General features: G+C 39.0%; 1 protein-coding gene across 3 annotated transcripts in view; it reads left to right on the top strand.

Moving 5' to 3' along the window:
- The window catches only part of LOC139690215 (uncharacterized), a 309,365-nt gene that overhangs the window by 17,316 nt on the left and 274,924 nt on the right, over positions 1-17,125 (top strand). Inside the window, exon 2 of one of the 3 annotated variants that reach the window (XM_071587517.1) lies at positions 11,991-12,099. The exons of the other annotated variants lie outside the window; for them this stretch is intronic. The gene's annotated coding sequence lies outside the window, so the exon portion shown is untranslated. The remainder of the gene's footprint in view (positions 1-11,990; positions 12,100-17,125) is intronic. 3 annotated transcript variants of the gene reach the window in all.

Here is a 17,125-nt window from a genome sequence, read left to right as displayed (position 1 = left end):
AACGATTGAGGAACAAATACATGTAACATCTTTTTCAATACTCTTACAATATGGCTGGCTTTAAAGATGAATTTACGGATTACGATTAACCTCAGACGAACGGACGACTGGACTACCAACAATAACAACTTTCCGCACGCTTTTAACGCATACTTACTGGGACATAATACGTAGTTCGTTCTCTTTAAGAATAGAAAACCTAACACTTATAATTTCCCTTCGCCAATTGATTTTCTGTCAATTTGATTTCTATAGCTCTACCTTTTGATCAATTTCTCAAGTGAACCCCATAAATTTCTTTCTGGCAAACAATCAATAGCCCTGACGGCGTGACGTGCACCTGGGGATCCATTGTGTCTGACAATATATTCGCATCCCAAGGGGGGACGGACGATGGAAACAGGGAAACAGCTTTGGCGTCGTTTTTAATAAGTGGACGAAGAGATCGAAGTTGTTTTATTGGCATTCTGCTGCAAAGTGTGCGTGATAAAATTACATGCATCCACGCCTGGCAGCATTCACTTCGAGAGCTCTGGTCAAATCCTTTTAATCTGATTTGGCCACCACATTATTTTCTCCATGCATACAGCTTGTTATTTTAATAATGAAATTGATCAAATAACTTAGGCGGAAAGTCTAACGCCTCATCATTATCAGTATTTATAACGTTAGACTGGTTTACTGCAGGCATACATTTATCTCAATACAGATTTAATTCCCTCACCTTCGATAGCTTTTGTTGTTTACCTCCTTCTTAATATGTCCTATGCAATTGCCTCTTGGTCTTCTTTGCGGGGTCGTACCTTCAATTTTTCCTTCTATTATGTTTCCAACTAATCAATCCGTTTTGCCTCAATGCCGAACCTATATGGTACAACGCAGATGTCATAAAATCAACCCGACATCAAAGGCCAAGACGAAAAATATTAGGAATGATACCTCTAGCGACAAAAGGGACGAGAACACTTATGATAATAAGGTATCTAGGGTGAATGCCAAGAAGGAATTTCAGAAAGCGTTAAGCGAAATAAAAAAAAATTAGCAAAAAGTTTGTAAGAGAATACGAAAGCATTTTGACCGTGAGTCAGAGTTTCAGGGAAATAAGTCAACAATTAATTCACTCTAAATCAATAAAGGCGAGAGATGCGTCTTCACCAATGTCTCGGCGAATCTCTCCGATAGCTTACCAATTCGTTACTGTAAGGCGATGCCCACATTTAAAATCTCATATAATGGAATGTAACGTTTGCTGAAAAATATTAAGCTTAAGAAAACCTCCGGGCCCGATCAAATACCCGTTCGGATTCATAAGGAATGGAAATTGCCCCGTATATAGAAATTACATTTAAAAAATCGTGTTTATACCACAAAGTTTCCAGTATTGGAAAACGCCTATATTTAAAAACGGAGGCAAGGAGGATTCAAGCAATAATAGACCTATTTTCCCCCCCCCCCAACATCCGATCTAACCAGGTCATGTAACATATAGTTGCTAGTTTGATAGTGGGACACATCGATAGTCAGGAGTTGTTGATGAAAAACCAGCACGGTTTCCGAAAGGGTAGATTCTGCGAGATATAACTTGCGCTTTTTTTTCGTGATATCCTAAGTTCGGGAGAGAAAAATTTTCCAGTGGACGCGGTTTTTCTAGATTTTAAAGCATCATTCGGCGAAGTACTATATATCATAGAAAACTACTCACAATGCTAGAAAAATATGGCATGCATAAAAATATCCTGGGGTGGATTTAAGACTTTTTGAATGGTCGGGTACAAGAGTAGTCATAGATGAAGTTAGCTCTAATGCAGTAGAAGTTACTTCAAGTGTTCCCCAGGGAAGTGTCATCGGACCTCTTTTTTTCTTTATTTGCGCTAATGACTTCGTAGTCAAGAAGGTACATTTATTTACCGACGATGCAGTGGTTTACGGAGATATCCGTAAACCGGAGGATCGCGTAGCTTAAGCAGATCACCTAATTGCTATACAACGCTGGGGTAACGCATGATAATTAAAATTCAACTTCAAAAAGTGCATAGTAATGAATTTTTTTATAAAGAGCGATTCCCTCCCGAATTCTTACTGTGTCAGAAATATCAGAATAGAAAGTGTAGGCTCGATAAAATACTAAGGTGTTACCATCACACATGAACTCTCCTAGGTGAAACATATAAGGGAAATATTCGGACAAGCTGACAAAAAATTGGAATTTATTAGAAAAGTACAGGGTGATGTAAATGTTATAGATAAATGTTCTCTTTCGCTTGTTAGGCCTCATTTAGAATATAATTCTAGTATATGGGATCCTCCTGAAGTTGACTTGATTACCGAATTCGATGTGTGCGGCGTAGAGGAACTAGCTTTGAAACGTTGTCATGACAAACTGAGAAGCGTGTCCAAATAATAAGAGGATTTGGGTTGGATGTCACTCACGGAACGAATGCTAAATTACAGATTAAAAAATTACATATAAAATAAATTACAGATTAAATTTCTTCTATAAATCGGAAGGATGTCTCTTGAGCAATGATGTTGAAAATGTTTTAATATCCCCATCGTATCATGGTAGGAAAGATCATGTCAATAAAATTCGAGAGCTTAAGTGCCAAACAGATAAATTTAAGATGCTATTTTTCCCACGAACGATAAGAAATTAGAACAAAATAACATTTATCCGACCGCACTAGGAGGGAAAGATGTTTTGGGTCAAGGGTAGTCTGGAGTGTAATCACCCCCTGCCACACTTCCTACAAGTGGCTCGGCTGGTACTAAATTATAAAAAAAGGTGTGTCCAATGCATCTGATTCTTCTTTGCTATAGAGTTTTCTATATTGTGCTTCTCTCTTCTGCTTTTCTATACTCTTCCTCGTTCCTCATTTTGTTTTCCCATTTAATCTCCACTATTCTCCTCCAGCAATATTTTTCCATTTTTTAATGCCCCATGTCTCTGATCTGTAGTGTGTCATGCTCCAAATGAACGTTTTGACGCACTGCTTCCTTGTTTGCAACCTTAGGTTTCTTGAACATATCGTATTAGCTGCCTCTTTTTCACGAACGCCTTCTTAGCTCAAGCTTCCTTTGCTTGTTGTCGGCCAAACTTTTTCCATCCCGAGTTATATTGTGGCCCAGGTAGATGAAGGAATCCATTTGCTCCAGTTTCACTCCTCGAATTGTGATATCTGCGTTTGCCTTCTCTCTTCCCTTCACAAAGATTTTACCTTTTTTAATTTTCATATTATATTCCCGAAGGAGGATTCAGATTTACTTGCAGATCCTCTTGTGTTTCTGCAACTAATGCGATGTCATCTGTGGACCCGAAGATGTTAATTTCTTCAACATTCACCTTGACTACTTTAATTCAAAATTCTCGAGCAGTTCAGTTACTGGCTAGTGCACAAGCTTTCTTCTACTTTTACGCTGTATTATTGAGCCACAGAAAGGGTATGTGAGCAATAGATTGGGGGCTAAAATCAAGCAAAAAACATGGTCCATTATTAAGTTGAAATTGTTTACATAGAGTTTAATGACCGGAAGAGGACGAAAGTTTTACTCTTCTGGATTGTTGTTGAAAAGAAGTAAAATTACTTCTCAAACCACAGCGTCTTTCAGAAACAGTTTTTGAGGCATATAACTGGGAATATTACGGAGAGTTATGTGTTTAAACTACTGCTTCTTGTTAGTGCATAGCGTACAGTTCATGCAGTGAATCTGGGTGTTACTTCGCCTAAATATTTCTCCTTTTGGAATCATAAGACAAACGAAAACTGTGCAGTGCTTGTATTTGTGAACCTCTTTCAGTCTGGCTACAAGGTAATCATACTACGAGTCTATATTTTAGTCAAAGTTACACAAAACCTTGACTGATGCCAAGAAAGTAAGGTCAGTTCTAGTAGAGTGAGTGAATAAACAAGCCATCATCATATATTCAACAGATTTAGGCGAGATGTAGTGGAAGTTCTTCATCTTAAGAAAAACAAAATTTGCACTTTTCCACAGATTTACCACAGAAATCTGTGGAAAATTGCAAATTTTATTTTTCTCTTAAGCTATCATCAATTAAAATGTCATATAACTCTATATTATACTACAGCATTGCCATCATAGAATACCCGCTGACATAGTACCTACCATCTGTAAATTACGTCATACCATGGAACATACTGGTTTTCAGAAACTTCGCGACTGAATATTGGTATAAAATAAAAAAATTATGATGTGATTAACCCGGTACATTTATTTATGATCAATTTCTTTCGCAGGGCTTACTCTCATTCTATAATTTGCAAAAATACCTTATATATGAATAATTTCAGGTTGCTCTTAATTTTAGTGAGTTATTATTCACTATTTGGATGAGGTCTGGACACTATATACGATTTGAAGGTGTCGATGCAAAGTTTGCATATGTTGTCCCCATTGTTTCGTAGTTGATAAAGGAGAAATTCGTGAACACCCCCCAGTCACAGTGAAGCCTCGTATTCATTAACCCTCCAGTCTTTTGGTGCTCACAATCGCATTTTAACTTAATTTGTTTTGATGAACTATTGCACGTTTTTTGAGGGTTACTGACGCATTGGCACCTGATAGAAATACAGAAACCGGGTTAGTATAACTTTCATGCGTGGCTTTAAACCGTTTTGGGTGGAATTCAGCGTTCATGGAGTCACTCAAATTCACCGGTGCTCCATATTGACCGTGTCCAAGTATTTTTCAAGCGGGGGCTCATCGCCAGGTGCTTCGGTGATTTGTGTGCGTCTCAAGTCTTCCTTTGCACCTCATCCTCATGGCCGCTTTGAATTGTGTCAAGGTGCGATTGGCCCGTCCTCGCGCGGCGATTGATAATCGTCTGTTCACTGCCATTTCCTGGACAATGGCATTATTTTTACGCCCAAGCATGAGTGGTAACATTTCCGCCCGCATTGGAGTAGTCGTGATGAAATAAATAGCGCGCTATTGATTCAGTTTCAGTGAGATAATTAGACCTCCAGTTAGGGGCGGTGAAATTTGCTTGTCGCGTGGAAACTAGTTTAGCGTCACTAAGTCAAGACATTTACCCCATTACGAATGAAAACATTGTTGAATTTCTTTTTTTTTCAATTCCTGTTGATGAATTCCGATTTTGTATCACCCCCGTGTTAAATCATCATCGATTAAATTTGTTGTCAAAATTGATGAGGAGATTTGTAGCAAAAATAAAACTAATCCTCATTGAACTTGGAAAAACGAAATTATTGGAATGGCATTATCGAAATTTTAGTGAAGCTCATAAAATGACTCGGTATGCATATTTGACTTAAATTTTCGTTATCTCGTTACATATCTTCTTTGAGCGGTTGAATTGTCTCTCATGACAATAATTCTGATATTTAAATACTTATTGTATAATATTCTTTCCATTTTTGAAAATAATAAACTATCATAGGAATGATAAAGACAATAAATTCTTTACAATTTAAAGGGTACCGTTGGTGTTTTGCTTTGTTTGAAGGATGGAGCGAGTAGGCATGCTTTACTGCCAGGGGCAAAAGCCTTACAAATGGTTGATAAAAAGCAAGAAATGTTATTCAAATCTTTATAGTCACATATCTGGAATTTAATCTGAACAATATGAAAAGCAGCAAAGAGCAGCACGTAGTACACGTTGAAACTACTTTCAAATTCGTACGGTTCTTTTCGTGCGCGTTGAAAATTTCTGCAGCTCTCCCAGCTCTGGCGTACTCCTCAAGCGAACAAAGGAACCCCATTAAAATATTCTTACCTGAAGAGAATCCTCGGTTATGCGTCGTATGGCAACATCAATTGCTCTGGGAGTGAGCTTCTACCTAGTGAATAATACGAATACCCTCAAATACGATTATCGCGACTAGAATCTGATATGAAGTAAGAGGAAATGAGAATAATGGGTCCACTAATTCAAATTCTTTAGTGAGAGAGAGACTTATGCTGATTAATTTTTATTCTTTAACACTTGAATCATTGGTATCATTTATCTAATTTAATGGAGTTAATGAAAATCATAGGAAAACGACGTAAAGTAAACTCGAATAAATATTTTAGCTAAGTTCTTCATTTGTCATGGATCGAGTTCATTCAAGCATACACGCTTTCAACTCCCTCATCTCTCCTGGTATCCTCCCTTCTCCCCTCATCCCATTTTCCAACCTCGCTTCCTACGTCACTCACTCATACCTTAATGATACCACCTTCACTCTCCCGACATATCGCTGTTAACACTTCAAAACTCTGCTGAGCGAGAACAAGACCTTTCGCAACGCTGCTCTTGAAAAATAAATAACATAGCCCCATTTCGTTTCTCTCCATTTTGTTCTCCTTCCTTCCACGCCTCACTCTCATTTCAATGGTTTATTTTTCAGGAATTCGCTGGCATCATTTTTTAAATTGCAGTTCCCAGGTTTGTGGCAAAGGGATGGTAATATTGCATCTCTCCTCGTTCGCTAAGCGTCTATCCTTGCCCAAAATCTCGTATTCATTTTATAATTCTTCTTCCAAACCTACCGTTAGGTTTCTTGTAACTAATGCCATAGAGAAACTTTTCCATTCTTCTCTTTAAGCAAATCAATACGTAAATATCTTACTATCCATTTCGGTCATAAAATTAATTCAAATTTACTTACTTGGAAATGTGAAATTGTCATGAGAAACAGAACGATTAAAACCTTTAAGTTTCGCCTTTGTTTTTGAAAAAATAAATCCCAAATCTCTCTACGCGTAACCTAAAGAATAAATAACGGTGATTCTAAATACCCCTGTTATGAATTACTAAACGGTTTATAACATAATTTTACAGTCGATGCTTATTCGTTATACAAGATTGTTCGTATGAAAACGAATATTATCTCTCATAACCTGCAAGGACTTACGAATGTATTCATTTTATTTGTTTTTAAATCCGTATCCTGCGTTTAGTTTAACGTTTCTTCTTCTGAAATTTTGTGATCTACAAATTTACATTTGATAGCCAACCTTCCATGGAGGAAATTGAGAGTAACATTCGACTTTCTTCGTGTATATAAATTTTTTTCCGGGTCAACTGAGTGAGGGTTCATTTCCGTAGGGTTAAATTTCATAGAGAGCTAAATCCTGGAAAGATTTTAATTCCTAATTAATTCGGTTTCTTTCTGATTTAGGATCGCCTTGGAGAAAAAATATAATTTTTTTGTAAAATTTTTAGAAAGTCAAGAGCATATATTTACATTACAAAATGCAGCATTTAAATACGAATATCGAAGTTTATGATCATTGAAGCCTTATGAGTTAATTTCTTAGCACTTTAGAATTTTAAGAATTCGCATGAATAAAAAAATATATGAGATATAATAATTGAACTACTTCAGTATTCAAGTTCTGGAAAACCGCAGTGACCAACCCATAAACAAGTTTGATACGTAAGTGAGCATAGAGCGCACTTACCACTAAACATGAGAAATTCATTCACAAGGGCACAGGGGGTAGTTCTTTTCCCTGTCTTGCCTAGAACTTTGGAAACCTAGTACTCGAAAAATTAGAGTTACGACGAAGTGCGGGAGTCAGAGCATCCGGGAATAAAGTAGTTAATAATGTAGTTCTTTATACATTTAATGCAAAAAAATCACATTACGTGAATAATTATTGATAAAATCAGATATTGAGCCATATTTTTCAATAATAAACATTGAATTCAAGTTGGAACCTTCTTTTGATACTATTCCTTATTTTTTAAATCTAATTCATTTCGATAAGAGATTTTTTTTTCGTTTATCTTATTTTGCGCTCAAACCATATTATTGTCATCCCTTGTTCCTATATAATCGTGAATATAATTTTCCGTCAGGCGGGTTTGTGGATAATTATATGTCATTGACCCATTTGTTCTTGTTATATTCTTCCTATTCCTTCCTTGAACACACTATACTTATCCTTCATTTTTTTTATTTCTTGAAGTAGAAATTGTTCATTTGTGTCCACCCTGGGTCTGCTTGTCCTGCCATCCTTCCTCTTCATGTGTTCGTTCAAATGTTCAAGGGAGTAGTGGATGGATATGCTCTCGAGCGGCACCTCTGGATGATATAATTGGTTACATAATTGTTTCCATAAACCTCCTCTGGTTTCAGCGGCAATTGCTTCGTCATAGGCAGCGTGGTGGTTTGCGCATCAATCCAGAACACCGAAGGTCCGTGGTTTGAATCACGGTCTAGGAAACTTTTTATTGGAATGCGCATCCTTTCACCTCTCCCACAAACCTCGTTTTTAACATTTTGGTTTCGCCCATGGGCGGAGTATCATGCATACGTGTGTCTCTGTGTCTGGGTGTATATATATAATTATTATTATTAGGTAATATACCGGTTAAGGTAGGTTTTTGGATGGACATATTGGATTTCCTAAAGAAATATTTTGTGACTCCTAGCAAAACATCTACATCAGATCACTCTTCATCTCTGAGTACTTTCTTCCTCCCTTCATCCCGTCCAACATCCCTATCCTGTGCCTGCCCTTTACTCGTTTGCCTAACATCCCCTCTGTCACAGTCTTCAACATCCCACTGCCGGTCAATGCCCCCTTCATCCATTTTTCCTGCCTCCATAGTATTTCTCCCAACAAATCCCTCTCTTCGCCCACCATACCAAGAACTTCCTCATTTGTTTTCTTCTCTGTCCATTTCACCTTCTCCATCCTACTCCACACTCACATTTCAAACGCCTCCAGTCTACGTCTATCCTCCTGCTTCAATGACCACGTTTCCGCACCGTACATAGCTACGCTCCATATCAAAGTTTTTACGAGTCTTTTCTTAATATCCTTACTCAACGTCCCTGTCATCAGCTCCCTCCTCCTTGTGAAGGCCTCTTTGACTAGCGCAATTCTTCTCCTTACGTCCCTACTACTTTGACCACCTCAAGTATCATTCTCAATATTAATATGATGGACACTACAGAGAATATGAGTCCTGGTAACTACGGGGCTGATAATTGTAGAATAATATACACCAGCGGGGACGAGAGCCAACGAGGGGTAGCCATAGTATTAAATTAAGAGGTAGGAAGAAGCGTAGTCAACATAGAGCAGGTAACGAATAAATTATTACTAGTATAGATAAAAGCAGAACCGACGAACTTGCTTATTATTCAGGTATATATGCCACCGAGCTACCATAAGGATGAAGATGTCGATAGGATATACGATCAGTTAGAGGACAAAATCGCGTGTGTTCCTGCAGGGAAACATTTGATAGTGATGGGGGATTGTAATGCGACGGTAGGCGAAGGAAGAGATGGTGATGAGGTGGGGGACTACGGTTTAGGCACGAGGAATGACCGCGGGGAGAAAGCAGTTGAGTTCTGCTGGAGACAGGGGTTAACTATCACCAACACTTGGTTTAGACACCACAAAAGACGCAGGTATACATGGAAAATGCCAGGTGACACAGGAAGATATCAGCTAGATTATATCCTGGTTAGACACAGGTTTAGGAACAGTGTGATAAATTCGCACAGCTTCCCGGGAGCGGATGCGGACTCTGACCGCAATTTAGTTGTTATGAAATGTAGCGCCCGTTTCAAAAAGATAAGGCAGGGGCGGCGAGTTAGAAAATGGAATGTAGAAGCATTAAATGGTTTGAAAAGGAAGGAATACCAACAGGCGGTACAGAAAATCATTGAGGATGGGAAAGAGCTAAGTATTATCGAAGAAAAATGGGAAAGTTTCAAGAAAGGGTTGTCTAAAGCCGCAAAACACGTTATTGGAACCGTGAACGCGAAGAAGACTAGGAATCTGGTCGGAGGACTTTGTGAGACGAGTGTTAGTTCCTATTCCGGAAAGGGTAAAGGCTACATCATGTGAGGACTTCAGGACAATAAATTTAATATCCCAAGCAGCTAAAGTTGTTCTCAGGATCATCAACAAAAGGATAGAGAGTAGGGAAAATGAATACCTATGGATGATCAGTTTGGGTTTCGGAAGGGGAGAGGTACGCGTGATGCCATTGCAGAAATGAGATCACTAATCGAGAGGAATATAGATTACAATCAGGAAGTGTTTGCCTGTTTTGTAGATTTCGAAAAAGCGTTTGATAGAGTGTATTGGGAAAAACTCTTGAGTATATTGAAGAAAATAGGAATATATTATAGGGACACGAGGCTAATGCGCAACCTGTACATGTCTAAGACTGCGAGGGTGCGAGTTGAGAACGGGGAGTCCGGATAGACAGTGTTAGGAAGAGGTGTAAGGCAGGTAAGGCATAGCCTATTATCACCGTTGCTGTTCAACCTGTATGTAGAGGAAATGATTAAAGAGACATGGGAAGAACTGAAGGTAGGAACGAGAGTGGGCGGGGAATTCGTAAAATCAGTTAGGTTCGTTGATGACCAAGCTTTAGTTTGTCAGCCAGCCAAGGGGTTGCAAGCATTGGTGAGTGAATTGGAAATTCAGGGCGACAGATATAGGATGAGAATCAATATTAATAAAAAAAAGGAACTGCGATTTTCTAGAAAGAAAAAGGTTAAGCTAAACATTAAAATAGGAGGGTAAAAAATAGAGAAAGTAGAACAGTTTACGTATCTCGGAAGTGTTTTGGACCAACACGGTCAAAGTAGTAGGGAGGTAAGGAGAAGAATTGCGCTAGGCAGAGAGGCTTTCACAAGGAGGGGGGAGTTGATAACAGGGACGTTGAGTAAGGATATCAAGAAAAGACTCGTAAAAACTTTGATATGGAGCGTAGCTATGTACGGTGCGGAAACGTGGTCATTGAAGCAGGAGGATAGACGTAGACTGGAGGCGTTTGAAATGTGGGTGTGGAGAAGAATGGAGAAAGTGAAATGGACCGAGAAGAAAACAAATGAGGAAGTTCTTGGTATGGTGGGCGAAGAGAGGGGTTTGTTGGGAGAAATACTATTGGAAAAGTGGCTGAAGGGGGTATTGACCGACAGTGGGATGTTGAAGACTGTAATAGAGGGGAGAATGTTAGGCAAACGAGGAAAGGGAAGGAGAAGGATAGGGATGTTGGACGGAATGAAGGGAGGAAGAAAGTACTCAGAGATGAAGAGGGGTCTAATGTAGAGTAGGATACTGGATTTGGTATTTTGTTAGAAATCACAAAATATTTATTTAGTAGCTGTGCCCATCCAAAAACCTCCCTTAACCGGTAGATTACCTTATAATAATAATAATATGTATACATGAGTGTATACATATACATACACACACACATGCATGTACACATACATTTTGACTGACTAGGTTGTTGGATTGTGTATTGTTAGGAGTCACAAAATATTTATTTGGTAGTAGGGGTAATCCAAAAACCTAACTTAACCGGTAGATTAGCTTATAATAAATAATAAAATGTCGTGTATAAAAAGTTTCGGATATATAGGTTTATTTCAGATATTGGTACAATGCCTCTAAATTCTTCCAAGTACATCCCTTTAGCGCCGACATACATTTGCAAGTGGTTTTTCTCCGACTTGGATCCCTGGTAGACATTTTCGGGAAGGACCTATATTATATATATGTAAATATGAAAATAAATACATATATATGTATAAATAAAAAAGGTGGTTGTTCCATTTTCATTTGACTACCCCTAGTGTATGCTCGAGTATATGTATTTTTCTCCCTAGGAAATTTAGACCAACGAAAATGAAACTAAACTCAGATGTCAGTATGTGTGTGTGTATACACACACACACACACATACACACACACACACACACACACACATATACACACACACACACACACACAAACACACACACACACATATATATATATATATATATATATATATATATATATATATATATACACACACACACACATATATGCATAAAATTACCCCATACGTTGCTGAAACATTGAACACATTTTGAGCAAATCGGCTATTATTAATCTCGAAATATTTGCCTTATAGATTGAATCTGTTAAAAATTGATAGTTATTTTTTTCGGAAGTTAGTTTGTGTTTAAATCTAATGATAGAATTGTCCTTAATAATAGTGGCTTGATATGAGGCGCCCAAGGAACCATTAAGGCTTATTGGAGAGAGGATTAGCATACCGATACAGCCGGAACAAAGACATGCTGTAAACTTCGATCCATTTACTCTGTAAGTAATACATCTTTTTAATATTCATTTTTATTTTTTAGTTAGTATTTTGCTGAAGACGAGAATATTGCCTATGTTAACTCATGTAATGAATACGCTTCCTCATTTTTAATTTTCTTGAAGTAGAAATTGTTCATTTTTGTTCGTCTATCAGAAGTAAAACCGTATTCGGAAATATCATAAACACATCAAAAATTTATTTCCGACATTCATTTTTCGTTGGAAAATATTTTTCCTAAAATGCTCATACCATAGGTGGCGTCATAGATTCTTGAAAATTTTCAGGACTCATATACCGTTTAAAATATATTTGATAGAACAGTTTTTTTCATTGCATCAGGCTTATTTTTGTTGAACTCTCAATTTATCATCTGCAATTCCCTTGAATTGTAGTGGCTGTTAATTAGTACAAGTGAAAATAATATAATAAGGATAGACTTAAAATAAAGATAAGAATGCATATATTTTGTCATAGAGTAGATTTTTGATTGGAAAAGTTTCCGCTATCAAAATTTTGTTCAACAGTACTGCAGTTAACCACCAACTTAGTTACTATATTGTAATACGCACATTCTTATCAAGTGATACAGCTCGTTAAAATTACTTTGCTGTGTAAATTTTCATATAATACTGTGATTTGAAATTTGCGATTCTGTTAATAAGTATTAACATAAACAGACTGTGCTATATAAGTCATGAAGGGTTTTTCGGTTTCAAACGCAGTGAAACGAAAAAGCGCTTAATAGTAAAAATAAATTTAAAGAGGATGACGGTGGCAAATATTTCTCTAAATTTTTTTATAATATTTATTTATTTTTACATTCTTATCATTATGTCACATGTAGTACTATCGTTTTTCAAGGCTGTTAAAAGAAACTGTCGTTCTCTGGAAATCAAGGTTTTGAGAATGATCACACACACTGAAGTAGTTAGTAGTTTTTATGGGAAACGACCGACAGCTAAGGCCATTTGCGAAATTAAGGATGGATGGGAAAGGATGGGTAGAGAAACCTGGCGTCGGCATTAGTCTACTCTTGTCAAAAGGCGCAAAGGGGTCCGCAGTTTAAAGTCCCATCTGACGGATGGTGTACTCACTCAAAGTGCTCTCCACAAAGCACCTCAAGTAGGGATCGGGATACCGCTGAAAAATATATGTTGTCTCCGGGCCCTCTCGGAGGGAAGCCTGTTCGTTAGCCACCGCACCATCCGATCCCCCCACACACTTAATAGTATATTATATTGATTTCAGTAAGTGTTGTTTCGTAAGTTTAGCAAGATTTCTGTATTTCACTTGTCTCACACGGTTCTCAGTCACGCTGATATCTCTGGTTCTGTACATTTGATGCTTTCCAAAAATCGGGGCTCTAAATTTTCCGAGCTGTCTTAAGTAGATGAGTCTTAAGAGATGAGTAATTTTCTTCCTATTGAGGCAACTGGGCCGGGGATTCGTACCTTTTTACCTCCACCTGGTCGCACATGATTCATGCCATGCCTGTATACCTGTACTTAACGGGTCAGAGAGTAGGGCTTTACATTTTATCTTACAGGGTTCGTCCGGAAAATAAGTGTACTGAGCTCAGGAAAAAAAATTTATCACACTTTTACATATCTTAAGCTAATATTCCTCAAAATAGGACCCTTGTGAGTCGATACACTTGTTCCAGCGGCGTTCCCATTCCTGGAACGCTCCCGCGAAGGCATCATCGGGAACCTCTCGAAGACACGTCGTCACGGCCTCTTTGACGTCTGTAATTGGTGCCTAATAATCTCGTGCACTATTGTTTTTGGCACATTACACTGCTCTGCTATCATCCGAACACTAAGACGACGATCAGAGTTCAGTACATCGCGAACTTTTCGCACATTTTCGTCGGTGAGTGTCGTTGAACCAGGCCGTGGTTCGTCGTCGACCTCTTCTCTGCCCTCCACGAACATCTTGTGCCACCGAAAGATCATGTTTCTGGACATGGCTGACTCCCCGTAAGCCTGGTTAATCATACCGACAGTTTCGGTAGACGATTTCCCAAGCAAATTTGACGGAATAACGCTGCTCCAAAAACTTCGGCATCGCGTTCCGTGACGTGGGTCGAGCGTGGAGGTTCGCGTTAACAGAGCTCCTCACTACACCACAGCTCAGAGCCGACTGCCTTTTTCAGCGTCGCTTGCCAACATACCCCCCTCCAATCGCAGCCCGTCAGAGCGGTGCTGGGCGCGCCTGGAGCGGCGGGAAAAAATCAGTAGTCAGTACACTTATTTTCCGGACGAACCCTTTATACTCAATTTGGTAATTTGACATCCTCCCATACCGTGTCCGCAAATTCGATAATTCTTCGCGAAACGTAATGCTCCGGTCTTGTTTAAGGAATATCCATGAAATTAAAAAAAAGATTATACCTGTAAACAGGTATTAGCAATGCTTTGGGTAGCAAAAATATCGGTGATCAGATAACTGGCTTTGATTTGCTAAGGTGCGCTACTCTATGCAATCTCTTGAGAAGTTGGGTAAACTGTTACTCTTTAAACCGTAACATGTATGGTTTTCATTCCCAGTTATTCTTATAAAAGAATTGAACTCAATTTTATATTTTAAGTAATGTTTTATTTTTATAGTTTTCAGAAATACACTTTCAATTATCGTCAACCTGGTTCCATCTTTTTTAAATTAATATCAGGTTTGAAGTTTGGAAATGCAGCAGCGTTCAGTCTGTCTCTGTCCAAAACCTACCTTGAACCGTGGGCTATCAAAAAATTCAACTGCACGAGTAACCAAAAAATTGTATACCGAATTAGTTTTTCACAATGCAAGTTTCATGATCCTAAAATTATTTCAAAGCATATCACTTCGTTAATTGCACAAAATAGCTGCATTAATGAAACGATCATTTTTCTCTAAAATTCTAATTCAGTCAGCTTCAATGTATGAATTTTAGATGAGAAAAATTTATAATAAATAAAAAAATATCCTCAGTTTAAAAATATTCCTCCAATTTGCATATTCAATATGTTTGAAAAACCGTCTATTCATATTTTTAAGGCTCTATGAAAATACAAGGTTGAACCATAAAACATACGTTTTATGGTTCAACCTTATCAAGTTCTTTGGAAATTTTACTCTACTTTACGGTGTGCTAAAGCTGTCTGTTTGACCGAGTCTGTCGCCTGTGATTCATGAGCCACGAGGGCCGCTTGGTTTTTACATCGGGGAGGGACGTGATATCTTAGTCTATTTCCTTATAATGACTCTAGATTAAAATTATTTTATTCTTAGCGGCAGGGCACGGGAATGGGAGTAAACCTTGAGCGTATTTGTGTTTGAGGCTCACGAGGGTAACCGTGTTTCACACACCCTAGTGGTATTGTGCGTGATAAATTATCTATCTTATTTTTTTCAGTTAAAATAATTTCAGTCTCATTAGCAAGTCACTACTTAGGGTTTCCCCTTTCAATCTAAATCCTGAGTATGTTTTTGAGGCTTACGAGGGTCATTGTGTTTCACACACCTGAGAGAGGTAGTGAGTGGCAATTAAGGATTAATTCTTTTACTTTTAATTCGTGTCGGAGCGTGGTCTCCGTTCATCTCCTACCGCTATCTGTACCTCTTGGAGATGACGGCCCAGGGTTTAAAACTCATTATTCACATCAACGGCTCTACCCACGTACTTTTATTAATTAACCTTATCCATTCATTCATGTAGAAGATATTTTTTTTCGCTACGCGGTTTTTCATTTATCGCTGGAGCTGTTCTTCATATTTGTAGCCTGATGGACCAGAATCTCCACCCATTTAGCTCTATCTCTTAGCTAATTCTAGATTTTTGAAAAATTGTACTTTTTTCAATTTTTTATGCCTCTCACCAGTATTTATTACTTTTTAATACTGTAATAATTACTTACCAGAATTTATTACTCCTCATTCTATGGATTCAAATATTTCCACTCTTCTTTCGAAGTTAAATAAAAAATTACAGTTTGCGTGTTGGCAACATAAAAATTTTAAGTCTGTCAAGAAAATATGATTTAAGAGTCAAGGAATCTGAAAGGAGAGGAGAAATTGAAATATGCTGAAGCGAAGAGTCGAAAAAGCTTGAAGCAGTGGACAGGGCAATAGGACAGCGTGGGAAAGTGACTATTTCGAAGGCTGGCCATCACGTTTAGGTTTACAAAGGGAGTGTGGAGAATGTGAACTGGCGGATGCGAGTATTTTTTTCTTTGTTTTTCCTGACTTCCCGCGCTCAGCTGTCCACCACTGCATTATTAAGGGGTCGTGGCCGGTGCACGGATCCCTTCATGCACACGGGTGTTTGTTTCCTCGTGCATACGCGGGCACCGGGATGTATGCGCGCAGGTTATCCAGTGCCGTCTCGTACAGACGCCCACCCTAACCTCCCCCCACCCTCGCCCACGCAGGCGCACTACGGTGTCTCGTCTCCTACTACTCCTTCCCCTTCCAATTTTCCTATCTGTATACGATTCCTCCCGCGCCCTTTCGGTCAAGCCCACCACATTTCCTTCAGCCCCTCCACATCTCTTCTCCCAACTTCCCGCCCTTCAGCCCCCCCCACGCCCTTACCACTCGACTCGCCCCACTGACCCCCTTTTTTTCCCTCCCTCCCCGCATATGCAGCTCCACCTCTCCGCTCATTCGCTTCTCGCCCCTGCCCACCAACTCTCCCTCACTCCCCTATTCCATTATCTCTTCACAGGATTTCGGGCCAGCACTCTTCAGCTGTGCGGTGGCATCCGTAGTGGCTGTGGGTTTTTTAAAAGTTTTTTTAAATAGGGGTTGAAAGTTCTTCTCCTACCCCATTCTAACCCTCTCTTTACAAACCATCTCCCCTCCAGGCTCAACCCCCCTGCTTCCTCTAGCACCCCCATCCAAGCTCGTTCTTTCCTCTTTCACCACCGTCGCAGCTCCCCTCTCGCCGCCGCCACCCACCCCTGGCTCGTAATCCAGCTCCAACCCTCGCTCTGCATCCCGACCTTGCCTCGACCTCCGCAACGAAGGCAGGATCGATCGAGGATCCCA

This window comes from Hetaerina americana, unplaced genomic scaffold (assembly GCF_022747635.1).
Source record: "Hetaerina americana unplaced genomic scaffold, ioHetAmer1.1.p SCAF_3, whole genome shotgun sequence".
Lineage (NCBI taxonomy): Eukaryota > Metazoa > Arthropoda > Insecta > Odonata > Calopterygidae > Hetaerina > Hetaerina americana.
This window is presented reverse-complemented; position numbering and strand designations above follow the sequence as displayed.